Here is a 9,040-nt window from a genome sequence, read left to right on the forward strand (position 1 = left end):
GTAATTGTCATTGTCACTTTATTAACATAATTCAAAGTAGTACTCAAATTGAGCTGAAACTGATATGATCTACTGTCACTTTTATTGCTTTCTAGACTTAAAAGATGCTTCTAAGATAACTGTGATCACTGAAGTATTGCATAAAACATTGCAAATATATACATTTTGTTTCCCTTTTACTCTTCAGTTAATGGAAGTTGTGCTTTAGCAATGTATCTAAGGCAGTTGGAGATGTTATCTAGAACTATATATCACAACACTTGTAATTATCTGGAAGACCCTGATTTTTAGTGTCCTCTTTTTGTTGCTCAGAATTCAAGCATTTAAGAGTTGTTTGCAAACAAATGGGTTCTAATTTGGATCTAATGCTGTAATAGGGCTCACCAAGCTGCTCTATCACTTCCCCCTCCTCAACTAGACAGGGGCAGAAAAATATGATGAAAGACTCATGGGTTGAGATAAGGACAGGGAGATCACTCAGCAATTACCATCATGGGCAAAACAGACTTGACTCAGGGAAATTAATTTAATTTATTGCCAATTAAACAAAGATTAGTATAATGAGAAATAAGAACAAATCTAAAACCACCTTCCCTCTGCTCCTCCCTTCTTCTTGGGCTCAACTTCACTCCGAAAGTCTCTACCTCCTTTCCCAGGAAAGACAGAGGGACATGGAATGAGGCTTACAGTCAGTTCATAACACTTCCTCTCTGCCACTTCTTCCTCCTCACACTCTTCCCCGGCTTCACCGTGGGATACAACACACAGAGACGATCCTTAACAACCTTCTAATTTTCCATACAGATGATGCAAACAAATAACTGTAGGGGTAGGTGACCTTTAGAAAAAAACATTACCTTTTTTATCCACAGAATGTCAGAAGATACATTTGACACCATGTGGTTGTGGATTATAATCCTGTTGTGTGCTTTACGGTTGGTTATGGTGCACAGTCACTTACAGGCCTATCCGAATTTAGCCCAGAAATGCATGGATCAGATGAAAAAGGAAGCCGGTAGAATAAGTACAATTGATTTACAAAAAATGATAAGTATAACTGCACTGAGGTTATATATGTTTGGGTGCTCTTCATAGAAAAACATAAATGTCTGGTTTGTTGCCTTCCTTGGTATGAGAACTAAAATTTGAATGAAGCTTCCTAAACTATATCCTTTATAAAAATAGTACCATTACAACAAATTCTGCAATGCAAAATATGCAAAGATACCATAATCCATATTATTCAGATGTTTTGTCTTAAGTTGTTCCTCCTTTGTTCTAAGAGATCCCACCATGAGGAATTCTTTACAAATATCTTGGCAAGTCTTATGTTTGTCTTGATGAGTATTTCTGTCCAGCATGAATTGAGTTTGAATTTGTCAGAAGAATGATCCAGAAAACTACAGGCCTGTCAGCCTAAGCTTGATTCTGGGCAAGGTTATGGAAGAGATCATCCTGAGTTCCATTGCATGGCATATGCTGGACAACCAGGGGATTAAACCCAGCCAACATGGATTTATGAAAGGAAGGTCCTGCATGACCAACCTGATCTCCTTCTAGGACAAAGTGACCAGTTTAGTTAGGTGAGGGAAAGGCTGTGGATGTTGTCTATCTAGACTTCAGTAAAGCATTTGACACCATCTCCCACAGCATCCTCCTAGAAAAATTGTCTGCTTGCAGCTTGGATGGGTGGACTTTTTGATGGGTAAAAAACTGGCTGTATGGCTAGGCCCAGAGAGTTGTGGTGAATGGAGCTAAATCCAGTTAAGGCCAATAGCTAGCAATGTTCCCCAGGGCTCAGTTTTGGGGCCAGTCCTATTTAACATCTTTATTGATCATCTGGATGTGGGGATTGAGTGCAGTAAATTTGCAGATGACACCAACTTAGGTGGGAGTGTTGATCTGCTTGAGGGTAAGACAGACTCAATCAATGGGCTAAGGACAACTGCATGAGGTTCAATAAGGCCAAGTGCCAGGTCCTGTATTTGGGTCACAGCAAACCCATACAGCGCTACAGGCAGGGGGAGAAGTGGTTTGAAGGCTGTTGGGTAGAAAGGGTCTTGGGGGTGCTGGTTGACAGCCAGCTCACTATGAGCCAGTGTGTGCCTAGGTGGTCAAGAAAGTCAATGGCATTTTGGCCTCTGTAAAGAATAGTGTAGCCATCAGGATCAGGGAAGTGACTGTCCCCTTGTACTCGGCACTGGTGAGGCCACAACTTGAGTACTGCGGTCAGTTTTGAACCCCTCACTTCATAAAGGACATTGAGGTGCTGGAGTGTGTCCAGAGAAGGACAACAAGGCTTGTGAAGGGTCTAGAAAACATCTTATGAGGAACAGTGGCTGAGGGAGCTGGGTTTGTTTAGAAAAGGTTCAGGAAGGACCTCATTGCTCTCTACAACCACCTGAAAGGAGGTTGTAGTGAGGTGGGAGCTGGTATCTTCTACCGTGCCTACAGTGAGAGAACAAGGGGAAATGGCCTTAAGCTGAGACAGGGGACAGTCAGATTTGACATTAGAAAAAAAAATTTTCACTGTTACCATGGTCAGGCATTGGTTGCCCAGGGAGGTGGTGGAGTCACCATCCCTGGAGGTGTTCAAGAGCCATCTGGATCTGGCACTGGGTGATGTGGTTTAGTGGTTTAAGGGTTATAGTGGCAGTGCTGGATGGACAGTTGGACTTGATCTTGAAGGTCTCTTCCAACCTTGATAATTCTATGATTCTATGAAACTTAGGAGTGTATAGGATAAATGGTGCTTTCTTAGCTACAGCATGAAAAAGGAAGTAAAATTTAGAAGGGCAAAGTGTTGATACCTAATCCTAACTGTAATTGCTAAATTTGGGCAAAATTTAAGATACAATGGTTATATGTTGGGATAAAATAAGACATGTTTAGTTCTGTGAGACCACTCTCAAATGCATTAGCTTAGATATGAAACCATCTGCTCATCTTGTTACTGTAGCAAGTGATAAAAGGGAAATATTTACTTGAGGGGCTTTTTTTAAAGCAAAGTCATAAAGTCAGCAAACAGAGGAAATTGATAGATAGAAAATAGTAAGCTTGGTATGGAGTCAAGATGTGTTTCCTGCAAAATAAACTTATTTCTAGTGTTGCATGATAGCAGTGCCTGATAATCTTTCTGTGTCAGGGTGTATTCCAGAAGGAATATTGCAGTAGTCCATAGGACAAAGCTTCCTCATGGTTTTTAGATCATCACTACTATAATCTTATCTTTGTTATTTCATATATGTAGTAACCTACCAAGTGACTGGCATTGGACTTCAAAAAAAGTTAGGAAGTACAACTATCAGTAATTGTTTATGAGAGAACTGCTCTAGTTGTTGTGAATGCATAGTTTTAGTTTTGGAAGTTTTCATCTCATTGATTAAATGTATGTGGTATTTCCTAAATCCATTTATCCAGTACTTCGAAAAACTTTAGGAAGCTCAGGGCCACTAAATATAATCTTAGCTGGTTTTACTAGCCATGCCTGCTTTCTTTACTTCTGGTACTTTTGCCAGTAAAGTCTTTCCTACCTGTTTTCCTACAATGATCATTACTTTTTTTTAAATTTGGTCTTTTCATTATACACCACCAATTATCTTTAAATATTTTTTCTCATACTTTTTCTTCTGTCAATGTTTTACTTCTTTTTTTTCACATTTCAGTTTTCTGATGCTTGATCATCTCAAAGCCTTTTGAGGCTTCAAAGCTATTAAAAAAAATGTCAGGTGTGCCTGCATCATTTTTTGCCACCTTGTATTGTGTTATTTTCTAAAACCCAGTGAACTTTTACTGCTTGTTTGCTATTTGCTATTTATTTGGGATATGGTTTAGTGGTGAGCACAGTGGTGTTGGGTTAACAGTTGGATTCAATCAACTTAGAGGTCTTTTCCAATCTTAACAATTCTATTATTCTATTGATTTAATTACTTTTTTACCTTCTTAATTTGATCTAGCCTTTTAGGTCAACAGCTTATGTAAAACATGTAATGTAGCAATCTTGAGAAAGCTGGAACAGATTGGGAACAGGGAGGGATAAATCTGAGTGGTTCTCAATGAACCTGAAATGAAGATCATTTAAATGCTTTGTTATTGATTACCTGCTAATGAAAATTCCTCTTGTCATTGTTTTTAAAGTACTGGTTTTATCCATTTGGAGAACTTGCAAATATCTTACTTTGAAAAAGGGCTACAATATTAGCCAAAGTTTCATTTACCTTTAATCAGGCTTTGGATTGATTGTACAGTCACAGTACTACATTTTTGAAATAGGATTTAGTTTGTAAATAACTTAGCATAATCATATATTTAGCTTTGAGATGTCTCTCAAAATTCTAGTGTATTCAAATATTAATATTTGAATTATAACATTCAGTTTGGATAAGCAAAATTGCTCGTGGTAATAGAACCACTGCTTTTAATTATTTTCTTTCAGCATTTACTTTTGGGATTGTGTCCTGAAACTAGAATTCATTATAGGGACCTTCATTAGGTCTTTTGAAGACAATATATCACATACTAAAACATGCTATAAAACTTGTAAAATAGGGGGGAGGTTTGCATAAAAACTGGGGTTTTTTTATTAATTGCTTGTTTTTCCTGAACAGATGCATAAAGGTTTGTTTTGATCACCCAGAACTTATGGATTACTCTTTTCTATTTTCCCAGGTGGCTCAGGTATTCTGTTATCTTTGTGTAATTGCACTGCAGTATATTGCACCATTGGTAATGGTACTTCATTCAACTCTGCTTTTGAAAACACTAGGTAGGCAACATTTGATGAACAAAACTGAGTTATATTCAATATAGGACATTTATATTTTCAGTCTCCTGAAGAAAATTAGAATCTAGTCTAACCCTCCTGCTCAAGCAGTTAGCTACAGGGGGTTGCCAAAGACTGTGCCCAGTTGGGTTTTGAGTATCTCCAAGGAGGAAGAATCTACAACCTCTCTGAGCAACCTGTTCCAGTCTTTGACCACACTCACAGTAAAAAAAAAGTGTTTTCTTGTGTTCTCATGGAATATCCTGTGCTTTAATTTGTGCCTATTGCCTCTTGTCCTGTCAATGGGCAGTAGAAGAGCTTGGCTCCCTCTTATTCATTCCCTCCCATCAGGTATTTATATGGTATAAGGTATAAGATTTCCCCCCCCCCCCCCCCCCCCCCGAGCCTTCTCTCCTCCAGGCTCAACAGTCCCAGCTCTCTCAACCCCTCCTCATATGAAAGATGCTCCAGTCCCTTAATTATCTTTTTGGCCCTGAGATGGACTGTCTGCAGTATGCCCATGTACTGGGAAACCCAGAACTGGACACAGGATTCCAGGTATGGCCTCACCAGTGCTGAACACACAGGAAGGCTCACCTTGACCTGCTGGCAAACAGCTGATAAACAGCTTTTAAGCTGTGCTCTTCTCTTGCTACCTTGACATCTTTCAACAATGAACTGTATAAAGCATTGTTTATTTAACTTTATGGATATCTGACAATTTTTTTTCAATACTTCAAACTTTAGTGAACTTTTTGGACAGAAATTGTAAGGTGTGGGGTTTATTTCATTATTGGGAGATCTGATGTCACTGTTTTTTTCTTTCTTTTGAGGGATGTCTTTTACAGCTTACCATGCAATACCAGCATTAATTTTGCCAAATGTGAACAGAAAGAAATAGGCATTATTAGTCTGTGATTCATTCCATCATAAAATAGACATCTACATCTGGTGAGATGAGTCACACCCAGCACTGATAAGGTCCCAAGGTAACTGATTCACATGTAAAAATGAGGATGTTAAAAGATAAGGTGAATCCTACCCTGCTAGCTTACTAATATTATCAGGAAGCTATGTGGATGGACACAATTAGTATTTACTAATTTATAAGTAAAATTGTGGCTTTTTTTTTGACAAATATATATAAAATAATTATTGAGTTGCTAGAAATAATAGAACTTAAAATCTAATTCAACAAGTTTCTTATATGTTACTCTGTTTTTTAACAGGTAATTATTTTGGGGGCATCTACCCAGAATCTAATTCTGACACTGCAGTAGAAAACCATCTGCTTCCCTGTTCAATTTTTTCTGAGTCTCCATCTGTTGATGGAAAGACAAAAATAACTGTAGTGCCAGTAACAATGGCTTTGGGAAGCCTAAAGAATATTTTCACTCCTCTCCTATTCTGAGGACTCTTGCCTTTCCTCACCTGGTGGATTGCTGCTTGTCTCTTTTCCACAAGCCTCTTTGGGCTTTTCTATTACCAGTACCTGACTGTTGCATAAACCGATCAACTGACAGAGCAAGTATGAGATCAAATTCTAGATAGAAAGCCAAGTATCCAAGAGGAGATGAAGAAAAAACTATATATTAAGAAAAAACATATCAGCATTTAGTCTTAAACATTTATTCTATGTTTTCTGGGTGAATATTGTTTATGTTTAAAATCACAACTGGATTTGTTACTTTTTGTTGCTGAAATGGTAGATAACTAATTGAATTATGGTACTGGGATTGACTGACATTATTGTGTGGTGGGTATTAGTGGACATGTTGAAAAGATAGCACTTCAGAGTATATTTTCCATAAACAGCAAGCCACTCTCAAAATTTTGCATTTTAAGAATCAAGAGTCAGTGACTGAACTATGTCAGTAGGGTACCATATATGCTAATGGTGGCTGCTTAGTAAGCAAAATCTTGAAACAGCCATGCAGTGAAACACTGGGGGGGTTTTTTAAAAAAAAAAAGTTGGATATCTCTTGATCACCTTTCTCCATAAAAAATGGAACAATCCAAAAGGACAAGGGAGATACTTTAAATTACAGTAACAAAAGCAGTATAAAATTTAAATTAACACAGGAATATATGTGTGAACCTGGCACGTATTGCTGCCTAAATGTGTGCATTAATGCTTGTGCAGTAAGAAGGGTGTTATAAATATTATTTCAGTCCCAGCAGTCATTTTGAAGTAATGGCCATGTGGGACATGTGGGTCTTTTAAATGTCTTCTTTTCAGGTCATGGATAAATTCCATTGAAATAACAAAATAATTGAAGTAGATTAGTGACACCAGTCAATTATTTCAAAATAAAATGGTTTAATGCTGCTGATTGATGTATCTGCATAATGTACATTTTAATATATATTCTATATTAAATATAGATTATATATTTTATCTATTAAATATTGCATCTTTATTTTAAATTGCTGAATGTATGTTACAAGGCAGTGGGTCAGGGATATATGTGTATCTAGTAATTTCAAGATCCCTTTTAAATTTTTTTTACAATTCACTTCAAAGGGCTATTTCATTTTGGTGCCTCTATAAAAGTACTTACCTATATTAAAAAACCTGTTAACCTTAATGTTTCTGCTTTTTCACATCATCATCTTTTGACAGTCTAATCTGTGTCAACTTGGCTTTATAGTAATAATTAATAACTTTAGACTTCAGAAATAGATTTTCTGTATAATACAGCAAATTTAGTGAGGAGGAGTAAAGCATTAACTTTACAAATTTTGTTTAGTTGGAAGGATTGATCTTAAACATGAATGACATTTTTTCGCAATTCATATTATCAGAAAAGAGGAATAGCAATTTATATGCAGTAGCTTTATAAAAAAGATATCACACTGTTTAATATTAGTTGGGGGTTTGTTACTGTTCTTATACTCATGAATTTCTGTAAAACTTTGGCATATAATAAGCATTCATAAATGGAAAAGCTTCACAAATATTTTATTCATTGCAAACTACCATATGGAAAAGCAAACTGTCAGTGAATGCAGAAAATGAAAGATTTAAGGTGGTGATAAAGTGTCTTGTTATATTTAATGCTTTTAAGCTATTTATTAATTTATTAAATTGCACTTACTGATAGAAAGAAAATACGTATATACACCATCTTTTACCGTCTGCATGCATTTGGGATATCTGAGAACACCTTGCATGATTCTTGCAGTTTCATTGCAGTATAGTATCTAAGTGCTACTGGTACTGTAAGCTTTGGTTTTCACACTATCTTTTTGTAACTAATGGTGACAAATGCTCAGCTGTGTGAATTGGCCTAAAGAATATTTGACTTCATTGATTCAGATCTTGAAAGATTCCTAGGAAATGTTATTCAGGCCAATAGAATGTCGGGGGATGGGGAGGGGGGAGGTGACAGAAGGATAGAAAGGGTAAGGATAAAAGGAAATATGGCCTAAAGGACCAACACCACTTAACACCACTTTACAACACTTTACAACACTTTACAACAACTTTACAGCATTTAAACTTAAGAGCATTTAACTTAACTTATAGTTTCAGCAATTTGGCAAAGGATACATATAGGATATACTATACCACAACAGTAACTTGTTTACAGGTCTAACTTACAAATCTAAAGTACTTAAGAGTCTAGGAAAACAGCATTTCTCCTACATTTGATATAACATGCACACTTGTATGCACACGGACATAAAGAGTCAGTGAATGGTACCTGTGAAAAATTCCCCTTGCAGTTAGTGAAATAATCACTTCAGATGCCTTTGCATCTTCTCAACCGGTGAAGGGTTGATCCTTGAGGAATGGGGGTATCAGCCCAGGATCTGTCTTTGTTCACCAGTCCTCCAGGCATAGAAAACTTGAGAATTCACTGGCTCTGAGACACTCCACTCAGAGACGTTGCTGGTTGCAGCTTGCTGTGGTCCAGGAGAGCTCAAAGGGTCTCAATTTGGACCGCTGTTTATAGGGCCACAAGAGAGTGGGCTTTAGTAATAACAGTGTTTCATCCTGGTCACACTTCGGTTCACAAACTTTCTTTGAAAGTTTGAGAAGAAAATTATTATCCCACTTGGGTTGTTATTCACGGGGAAAAAAGTTTCTAAGGCTGTTCATTAAAAAAAGAGCAGGTGCTCATTAGTCAGCACTAGTTCCTGGGAGCAGACTGTTTCTGATAAGCTCAAGAGGAGCTTAGTCCAGGTGCTGTTAATCAAGCCCAAGGCCTAATGTGCATTTCTGAGATCATGGTGTGGCCTGGGTGGGGGAAGGAATGCACCAACAAAGCTAAG

The 9,040-nt window shown here is 37.3% G+C and overlaps 1 pseudogene; it reads left to right on the forward strand.

The window, feature by feature from the left end:
• The window catches only part of LOC132341417 (transmembrane protein 161B-like), a 124,106-nt pseudogene extending 117,837 nt beyond the window's left edge, over positions 1-6,269 (forward strand).
• Positions 6,270-9,040: the final 2,771 nt, after the last annotated feature.

This window comes from Haemorhous mexicanus, chromosome W, assembly GCF_027477595.1.
Source record: "Haemorhous mexicanus isolate bHaeMex1 chromosome W, bHaeMex1.pri, whole genome shotgun sequence".
Taxonomy (NCBI): domain Eukaryota; kingdom Metazoa; phylum Chordata; class Aves; order Passeriformes; family Fringillidae; genus Haemorhous; species Haemorhous mexicanus.